This window comes from Grammomys surdaster, unplaced genomic scaffold (genome assembly GCF_004785775.1).
Source record: "Grammomys surdaster isolate TR1022 unplaced genomic scaffold, NIH_TR_1.0 125947, whole genome shotgun sequence".
Classification (NCBI taxonomy): domain Eukaryota; kingdom Metazoa; phylum Chordata; class Mammalia; order Rodentia; family Muridae; genus Grammomys; species Grammomys surdaster.
The window spans coordinates 1,787,303-1,798,365 of NW_021620769.1; positions in this window are offsets into that span (position 1 = coordinate 1,787,303).

Below are 11,063 nucleotides of genomic sequence, written 5' to 3' on the forward strand. Positions count from 1 at the left end.
TGTGTGTATGTGTGTGTGCACCCATCATTGTGTGTGTAGTGTGGTGTATGTATATGTGTGTATGTGTTGATATATCTGGTGGTGGTGGTGGTGTGTGTGTGTGATGTATCTGGTATAGTATGTGTTCTGTGGTGTGTGTATGTGTGTTGATATATCTGGTGGTGTGTGTGTGTGTTGATATATCTGGTGGTGGTGGTGGTGTGTGTGTGTGTGTGTGTGTGTGTGTGTGTGTGGGCACATGTGGAGCCACAGCCCTTGTGTGGAGCCAGGGGACAACTTTCAGGCATCTTTCTCTCCTTTGCCATGAACTTTGAGGGTGTCAAATTTGTGTGGCCAGTGCTTTTACCAGCTAAGCCATCTAGCTGACCCTCAACCCAAATTATTTTTTCTTTTCTTTTATGGTGTGTGTGTGTGTGTGTGTGTGTGTGTGTGCGCACACATGTGTGCATGTACTCGTGCATATGTGTCATGGCACACATGTGGGGATCAGAGGAGACTTTGACGAGTTGGTTTTCCCCTTCCACCATGTGGGTTTGGCTAGTAAGTCATCAGGCTCAGTGCAAAACAACCTTACCCACTGAGCCATCTCGCCATCCTTCAACCTGAACTATTGAAGAAACAAAAGGAGGCCCAGCTCTTTCCCAAAGCAGTTTATGGCCTGAAGTATGGTGTGACATTGTGACCATTGTTTTCTATCAACAGGGAACTGCTGGACAACAGGTCTCTCCAGACACCCCTGGAGAGTGAACAGCCTTTCCTTGTCTTTCTTCGTGATAGTGCTGGTGTATTTCAGAGCCTGGGTTCTAAGCACCACAGTGGATACCGAAATAAGATGAATAAAGAAGACACACACTCTTCATCTCCTCAGGAAGTTCTTCAGACCTAGGGACCAAGTGCCACTCTTGTCTGTCCTTGCATGAACAATGCTGTTAAGCAATCTAGGGGATGGTGGGACAAAGTGGGAATTTGGGGGATGTGGAGATGTGATTTGGGCAGCTTTGTGTCTTAGAGAGGGCTGCCACCCCCGACCCTGTTTCCACAGAGATAGCACAGTCTGCTTTTCCACCAGTATTGCCTGCAGTGAACGAAGCATGACGCTTCCTTTGAAGCCAAAGTCTGGATCTGAACAAAGGAGAAAGTTGCTACTGGAGAGACATTAAAATATTGATCTATTTTCCCTGTGGTCCCTCAACTTAAGCCCACCATTCTTGTGTGTTCCCTAGGGTCCCTAGAAGCAAGAAATGAGATGTATTTCTGTAATCCCAGTTTAGTTACTAGGCTAGTCCTCAGCAAAACTAGGTCTGGAGATAGCTCTCCCTGGCTGGGTCTCAGGGATCATCTATATCTTGCCTCAGAGTTGTGTTTCTCAAAGGATGAGTCACCCGGGAACATTTATTACAAATAAAAACCAGCTGTTGTGGCCCGTGCCTTTAATCCCAGCACTTTGAAGGCAGAAGGAAGGGGATCTCTATGAGTTCAAGACTAGTCTGATCTACATAGTGAGTTATAGGCCAGCTAGGACAACATAGTGAGATTCTATCTTTAAAATATTTTTTCTAAGAAATAGAAGTAAAGACCCCAGGGTAGAGAGATGTCCCAACAGGAAAAGGTGCTTTCTGTCAAACGTGATGACTTGAGTTTGATCTCTGGGACACACATGATAGAAGGAGTGGCCAACTTCCTCAAGTTGTTCTGAAACACATAATGTAGAACACGCTGCTGACCCCAATTCCCCACCTCCATCCAAATAAACAAAATGTAATAAAAGTTTAAAAATAGCCAAGCAGTAGTGGCACATGCCTTTATCCTAGCACTTGGAAGACAGAGGAAAGTAGACCTTTGAGTTCAAGGCCAGCCTGGTCTACAGAGGGAGTTACAGGATAGCCAAGGCTACAAAGAGAAACTGTCTTCAAAAACAAAAACAGAGTTAAAAATAAAGATTTCTGAACACATTCAAATATGTCCCTTCAGAATCTCTAGGAGCAAGGCCTGGACCCTACAAGCTTATGGTCATTGTTCATCACACTGGGGTCTAGGGACAATCCACTAAGGCAAACAGTCTGAAGAAACTGATTTGAACCCAAGGAATTTATCAACAGCGTGCAGGCTTATAGGGGGAAGGCTTTGATGGAATCTAGTGCCAATCATTTAGGAAGAGGCATGGGTGACATCCTTCACTAAATGGCGTTAGTTACACCCCAGGAAGAATTCAATAACCAACTCTTTCCATTGTATCTCCTGAGGGGAAGCATCAGTTACATTTCAGTATGAACTAATATTCTTAGCATCATTTACTTTCAACAAGAAAATGAAATTAATATTTAAGGGAACCAGTAAAAAAAAAATAGAACATTAAGTATTTGAAACTTTTTCACCCTGGGGAGACAAAGAGTGAACGAAAATCAGATGAAAGTACAATGGGAAATTATAGCTGCTGTGGGGAAGCAAGAGAATTGCGCAGCAGTGATGGACTGCGTGTTGGCCACAGGGCCCTTTGATGAGAAGGTCTCAGAAGACCATTGTGACCTAATGACATTTCAGCTTAGTCTTGACTCCACAACATAAAGAAGCGAGGGGCCTTATGAACAAAACTGAGATTTCTCTAAAAGGCAGACATTCTATTTTAAAACTCAGCATCAGCACCAGCAAAGGATGTCGAGCCACCAGCATTGTGCACATTGTGAGATTTCCACTCTCCCCACCTCAAGGCAGCTCTCCTCCTGTTAAATCTCCATCTCATGTTTGCACAAAAATGCACATAGATGCACACCCATACACACACTGGTAACATTCTTTATGTTGTACATGGCATGGCATGTATGTTCTCTGTGTTATTTAATAGTACGAAAGCCCTCTGCATCATAAATTGACAAGTCCCAAGGTATATTTTGTTGTATTTTTTCAATCCTTCTGATTCTGTTTCTTTGGAAAATGATTCATTATCTCACATGCTTTTTCCTGTCAGAGAGGAGGTTGGGGAGAAGCAGGATAAGGCTGAGGCTCTGGAAAGATAAGAGCATCCAGGAACTTCTCACTGCCTCAGATGAGGAAGCCACATGCAAGGTGCTGGGAGCTCTGTGGCTGGCAGGGTGCTGGAGTCCTCAGGTGGAAAGTGATTGTTTCATTTCCAGGAGGGTCGTGGTGTGCTCTGCACATGCTCTGTCCACACTTCAACCTCCTTTCTCAGCATCTTCCATTGGAAGAACTTAGAGGGGCGATGGGCAACAAGGCAGTAGACTGCTACACTGGACTTGGCTGTTGGAAACCCAAAATGTACACCCTCTCCACTGCCCTTTTAGACTCCATACCCACACTCCTTCCTAAGATTGATTTTCCCTCTACAGAACTGGAGCTTTCTTACTGAAGGCACACGGATACATACACACATAAACACAAGTGGACAGACACACTGACACAGAGACATATATACAGAAATATACACAATACATACAAATACCCACCCCAGACACACACACAGACAAAGCAACAGAGAGACAGAGAGGGAGAGAGAGAGAGAGAGAGAGAGAGAGAGAGAGAGAGAGAGAGAGAGACAGAGAGGAGAGACTCACACATACATAGATGCATCAACACAGAGAGAGAGACAGACAGACAAACAGACACACATACACTCACACATACTTTTAAAATGGTGATGTCTGGGCAAATCTACTCCATACTAGCTTACAGTGGAGGAAAAGGGCAAAGGTCAGTTGAAGAGCCTGTGGTAAAATTTCTGACTAGATCTGTTCACGAGTGAGAACCTGCCCACTGTTATTCTACGGTTCTATGTACTGCAGATGCCCACTACGGTTCGCATCTGAATGCCCCGGTGCTGCTCCCGTCCCCAGAGTGATGTTACTGAGAGGTGGTCATGCCCGATGGCAATCTTGAGGTCAATAGGAGCATGCTCTCAGAGGACCAGGACCGCAGTCTTATAGCTCTTTTTTCCTTTCCAGCCAAGAGATAAGTGGCCTTGCTATCTGGGGGCTTCTGCCATGATACGCTGTCTCACCATAGTCCCTAAAACAACAGAGACAATAAATAGATCACGCGCTGAATGCTCCAAGCTCCGAGATGGCCAGAGCAAATGTCTTCTTTTCGCAGGGTGCCCGATTCTCTGTCACTTGTCAACAGTGTTGGTAAGTGGATGTGCTGTCTCCAAATGAATTGACCTAGAGAGGATCCTGCTTCGTAGTGTACTTTTATATAGCATGTTGTATCATCTGTCCACACATCTACGCTGGATGAGATGTTTATTCATGTTTGCAGCAAGCTGATTATTACTTAGCCACTCATACACACTCACACAGAAGAGATGTTTCATTCTAGAATTCTCTTTTTAAAAGTACAATTGTGGAGAATTTTCCATCTATGGAAATATTTCCCATTTTGTCATTTATAATAATTTAAAATTGGGAAGAGGAGTTCCAGGTACAGCGGTGGAGCAGAAGCTGCCATGCCATGACCTGATGAAGTAGAAGAATCAGAACGAGAAGCTAGATTCTTCTCTTGGAGAGGAAGCGCTGGAGACAATGAATTCAACTGAGAGCTTCTTTGGAGAAAAGGCTCCAACTGGAGGCCAGTCACGCCACACTGCTCCTGCTGGCCAGGGCCAGCAGCTATGCCAGGGTCAAAAGAAAAGTCAGAGAGGCACCAGCCAGGGTGCAGATGTAACCAGAGGTGGGCCCGCCACGGACAGACAGATGGCAGGGTAGTGGAGGCTGTGGAGACAGAGACAACATGCGGCAGGAGGATCCAAAGCTGCGACTTCCCACAAGTGCCCGTGACTGCACAGCCTAAGAAGGAGCCACCCTTGCCACAGCCTTGATGAGTGACAGTACGGAAACACAGGAAGTGCTCTCAAAATTTCCCAGATACCCATGAGAACCCGTGTGTGGGTCGAAAACCCTCAGAAACAAGTGCGTGGGTCTTCCATCCCCATCCTGGCTTCAGTCACAGAAAACTCCACAGCAAAGGATGACCCCTAAACCAGAGACTAAGAGTTGGCACCCAGCTTTCCAGACTAAGGGATTTCAAAAGACAGTAGGATCCAAAACAGGAGCCCCTCTTGGCGGGGAAGTCTCCCCATCTGTAGACTGCTGCAGCAGACAATCAAGAGAGATGGAGAAGCCACATTCAACCCAAATCAGAAGAACCTGACTCAGATTCCAATATTCCACATTGTTTATTTTATTTACACTTGGAGTGTCTGTTTCTTAGCTGTTTTGTTTAGCCTGTGTCTGCCTATCTGGTCTGGGCATCCATTCTACATTATTTTCTCCAGTAGTTCTTGTTAACTCTCACTCATGTGTCCACCCTCCCCTTTCTAATGCTCTCCCATCTCACTACCTAATGGCTAGTTTTCTTAAATTTAAGAAACTACAAACTGTATTTTTTTCTATCCATTGCCCTAGTACTGCTATTTAAGAACCTTGCCAGAGAGACAAATCAAGTACACAAATACCTTCTACTTCAGGCTACACCAGGACTGCTGTCAGATCAGTGTATGTGGACTGCAGTTGGCTTCCTCCATAAATAGTAGTAAGGACTATAAATCCCAGTGAAGACAGCGCACTAGGAAGGCTCATGTAAAATACAATAAACAAAAAGAATGGGGAAGGGGAAAATAAAGAGATTCATAAAAACAGGTGCACAAAACATAACAAAGAAATACACATACAGAGTCACTATGACATGCCACACAATCACAACTCTTCAAGAGCAGAAATCAAAGACAGCAAGATAGCTGAAAAGCCAGAAAAACATGTAAGAGTTCCAGTTCTAAAAAGACACAGTGACTATAGAGGCAACTCAAATAGGTGGATGAGTGAAGTAAGAAAATTTACTCATGACCTAGACAAGGACAGTAGCACGTGAACTGGTCCTTGTGAAGAGAAATATAGGCAGGAAAAGTTCAGCAAGGAAACTGAATCTCCGACGAATAACCAACTAGAAATGCTAGACATGACATGAAGAGTCGGTTAAATGAAAAGCAAAGCAGAAAGCATCAGCAGTTGAATTTGCCAAGTAGAAGGGAAAACGTCAGGGATAGAGGGAAAGGCTGAGACAATACTACACTAAAAACATTTAAAAAGACGGCGATGTGTCGGGGGCTGGGCACAGTGGCTCATTCCTATAACTCCTGTACTCAGAAGGCTGAGGAAGGAAAAGTGCGGTGTGTTTGAGGTCAACATGGGCTACTTAGTGAATTCAATGCTAGCCTGAGACACAGAGTGAGAGCCCTTCTCCTATAACACCGAAAATAAATAAATAAAAATAAGCAAACAAATATAAATATGACAAAAACACGTAAGAACAGGGATATGATCAAAAGACCAAATCCAGAATACCACAGGCTAAGAGTAAGGGATGAGAAAAGACTAAAGGAATGGAGGCTCTGTTCCATGAAATTGTAACATAGATGTCCTCTCAGATCAAAGAGAAAAAATGGACAAGCAAAAATAATAGGTGTTCTTATCACTAAAAAGACTTGACTGGAAAATAACACCCCCAATGACATAGTCAGCTTGCAAAAATATAAAGTAAAAACACAATAATTAAAGCATAAGTGGAAAGCCTCAACTAAGGCAACCCCCCAACCAGAAAAATAGAGAATGATACATTTTAAGCCCCAAAGGAAGCCAATCAAAACCTCTATACCCAGCAGTTAGCCTTTCAAAATTAATGCAAAATAGAAACATTTCAAGACAAACACAAGATTAAGTACTTCATGACAGCCACAACATCGCTACCCAAAATTCAAAAAGGAATTCCATACACAGAGAAAGAAGAGAGAGAGTCTCATTCACAAAAAACACAGGGAGGAACATTTCCTTGAAAGGATTAGATGAACAAAGAAGTGCTTAGTAAAAATTCATTGCATCCAACACTATAATCCACCAAATACTAATAAGGAAGGAAGAAAACAAATATTAATAATCCATCTAACCAGAAAAATTGATAACCAACAACGCCACAGGAAATAGGAAACTTATGTCAATAATAACCTTAAGTGCAAATCACCCCTGCTTGCCATTTTAAAGAAGCAGATTACATGGGTAGGTTAAGAAATAAGACTCATCCATTTGTTGTCTCCAAGAAACACACTACGCTGGCAAAGACATACACAGATGGAGAGTCCGTGTATGGACATCAACCTATGGAACAAATAGAAACTAAAGCAAGCTGCTTCAGCATCCGATTCCAGATGAAAGAGATTTCAAACCAAAATCAGTGAGAAGGAATCTTAAAAACGGTAGTACATATTCACCAAGTGAAAAAAAAACCCTCCAAGAATTTAGAAAAATTATAAATATTTATGTGTCAAATATTGGGACAGTTAATTTATTGTAATAAACATTAGAAGGCAGGACAACTCAGATAGATTTTGCAATAATGGTAATGATATATAATTGTAATAATGGTAAAGATGTCAATGCTCCACTTTTGTCTTTAGCCAGGTTTTCCAAACTAAAACAAACAAGAACAGCAACAAGAACAACAAAACCCAAACAACAACAACCAAAACCCAAAGAAAGTGCATAGCAAAATTGTACCATAAATCAGCTAAATTTAATAGCTATTTACAGAATATTCTGCTCAACAGATATGGAATACATATTCTTCTAAGGCTGTTAGGAATCTTCTCTAAAGTTTATCACATGATAGGCCACAAAGCAAGCCTGAACCAATACGAAAGAATCAAAATTATCTTACCAAATCATAGTGCACTAAAACTAGAAGTCAATAACAAGAAAGACCATAGAACCTACACAAATACATGGAGACTGAATAATATGCTTTTGAATGAAGAGTAGTTCATTGAGGAAATAAGAAAGGAAATTTAAATATACCTTAGAGCATATAACAATGAGAGCACAACTAATTAGAACTTTTGGGATACAGCTAAAGCAATTCTAAGAATAAAGTCTATAGCTGCAATTTTTTATGCTCAAATAACCTAAAGATACACTTCAAGGTCTTAGAAAACCAAGAACAAGCCCAACTCAAATACAACAGGAAGCAATAAATTATAAAGATAATGGCAGAAATTCATGAAATTGTGACTAAAAATACTCAAAATTAATAAAAAGACATTTATTTGGAAAAATAAATTGATAAATCCAATTAAACTAATCAAAAGACAGGAGGAAAACTCAAGTAAAAAAATTTGAGTTGAGGAGATGGAGAAGGGAGAGAGAGAGAGAGAAAAGAAAGAGAGAGAGAGAGAGAGAGAGAGAGAGAGAGGCCAGTGAAACTCAGAATCTTTAAGAAATATTTTTGAAAATTTATATTCTAAAAGACTGGAAAATCAAGAAGGAATGAACAAAACCCTAAATAGATATTACGTACCAAAAATAAACCAAATAATATAATCAGTGTACATAGGTCCATAGCAAGAAATTATTTTAGTAATTAAAAGTCTCTGTACAAAGAAAAGTCCAAGACATAGAAATTCACTGTTGAACTCCACCAAACTTTAAAAAGAAATCTTTATTTGCATGTGCATGCAGGTGCCCAGAGAGGACACAGGCATTGGATTCCCAAGAGCTAGAATTATAGGCAGCTGTGACGTGTGCTAGGAACTAAATGTGGTCCACTACAAGAACAATATGTGCTCTTAATCACCAAAACATCTCTCCAGCCTCCTACCAAACTTTCAAGGATGTCCTAGTAACAGTACTTCTCAGACGGTAAAATGTAAATAAAAGAAATACCACCAAACTCATCCTATGATGCTAGTAGTACCCTTATTCCAAACTAGATATAGATGAGCTAAAGACCAATTTCTCCAATTAATATCAACAAAACACTTGCAAGCCAATTCAATAAATAATTTAAAAGGTTATATACTGTGACCCAGTTGGGTTAGTCAGAAGGATGCAAGGATGGTTGACTAGATGCAAACCAGTAAGCATAACGGACTTAAAGACAACATATGTTTTTTAAAGACAAAAATTCACACTGTCATTTCAACACATGCAGAAAGTGGTCTTTGACAAAGTTGAACATCCCTTCATAACAGAGGTCCTGAAGAAACTTAGGATAAAAGTAATATATCTCAATGTATTGCACACCAAACCTATAGCCGATCCTAAGTGGAGGAACTAGTATCCTCTAAAATCTGGAATGAAAAAGGCTGCCTATAATTTCCACTTCTATTCAATATACTGTTCAAAAATCTTGGCTTTGTGTAGCTACATTTAATAGACTCTAAAACCTCAGCAGAAAATTCTTAGAACTGATGAACACGTTCAGCAAAGCAGCAAGACACAAAATCAATGTATAAAAACTAGTAGCCTTTCAATATACCAATAACAAATTTACTAAGGAAGAAATCAAGGTAAAAAAAGTCCCAATGACAGTACCTCAACCTCACCTCCTTAACCAAGGAGGTAAAAGATCTCTACAATGAAAACTTTAAATACCAAGGAAAGAAAATGTAGACGACACCAGAGATGGAAAGACTTTCTATAGCCATTTGTTATCAGAACTAATACAGTGGAAATGGCTACCAAAAGCAATCTATAGATTCAATACAATCCCCATCAAAATTCAAAGATGTTATTCACCAAGCTAGGAAAATAATCTTCAAAGTCATATGGAAACACGAAAGTCTCCCAATAGCCAAAGTATCCTAAGAAGCAAGAACAATGCAGGAAGTATTATAATTTTCGGTCTCTATACTATAGAACAATAGTGACAGTGGGGACTAAGGAGACAGACTCCTTCTACACAGTGGCTTGCTTATCATGCTCTAGATTTTACGGCCCAGAGCATGGGCTAGAACACTTTTTCTGTAGATGGCTATATAGTAAATATCCTATACTCTGTAGGCCATGTTGCCATTTGTTACAATGATTTTCCTAAAGCATGAAAGCAATGACAGACATTGACCCCCGAGGGTCAGGGAGCCCTCCTTAGGGACAAAAGACCTCCCTGGATCTCTGCTTCTGACAAAGGATGGGAGTGTGGGTAGCCATATGGGAGATTATGGTGACCAGTGCGAGAGCAGGGTGAGTGTACATCTCAATGTCTAGAACTCAGTACCTGGCCTTCACCCCAAGTCCAGGATAAGATGAGAGGTGCAGTCTAACTGTGTGTTCAAAACGAATATTGAGGAAAATAAGGTCTAGTAAGCCCATCATTTACGTCTTTGTCTCAGGTCTTTCTTCTACTCACACCCTACAATACACAGAACACATCTAAACCTTCCCACAGTGGAGCAAGCCTGAATTTCAAGAGGTCTTTAGATCCTCCTCAAGGTCTAGGATGTCCTGGTGGTAAGAGTTCCCTCCATCAAGGTTGCAAAAAGATAAACTATTTGTCCATCTTACTCTCAACTCCCTAATGGGGAATTGTGGAGCAGAGATAGTCTATCAGGGTGAAAATGTGTTAGAAAGTAACAGATCTTCAAAACAATAGAGGATGACGAAACAGAGAGTGTTCCTGGAGAGCGCAAGATTTATTCAATCCACCAGACTAAGAAAAGGATAAGTAGCATGAACCTGAGTTGATGCTCTAATTAGAAAAATTCTGGGCCCACATGGCAGAAGTAGGAGCTTCTTATACTTCCCAAGGATAGGGGTTGGTTTCACAGCAAGAGCCTACAACCTTGCTCTCGGATTCCAGACAAGAGGCAGGGAAGGGGGTGGGGAGCAGGATGTGTGGCTACCAATACCCCCCCCCCTTTGCTGTAAACTCCCTTCCCCAAGTGAGAGAGATCCAGCAACCAGGGACTCAGAGACAAAGTCTCAGTAGGGCGCCCATCCGTATCTGTGAGAGAGGGAAGGGCTTTGTGCAGGTTGCAGCAGGAAAGGCTGGATTTTAACCGTACATTCTTAAGAAAAGATAAGAATAGAGACTCAAAGGAAATGCTGATCCATGGGTTAAAATCCCTCCAGGATGCTCTTAGGCCTCATCACGCCCCTTAACCCAGTTTTCCTGATCTTTGCCTCTGGGAGGGCCATCATCTCCTTTGGCCATATCTACAGCAGAAACTAGACCCCCCCTCGACACAGACACAACACACACACAGACACACACAGACACATAGACACATA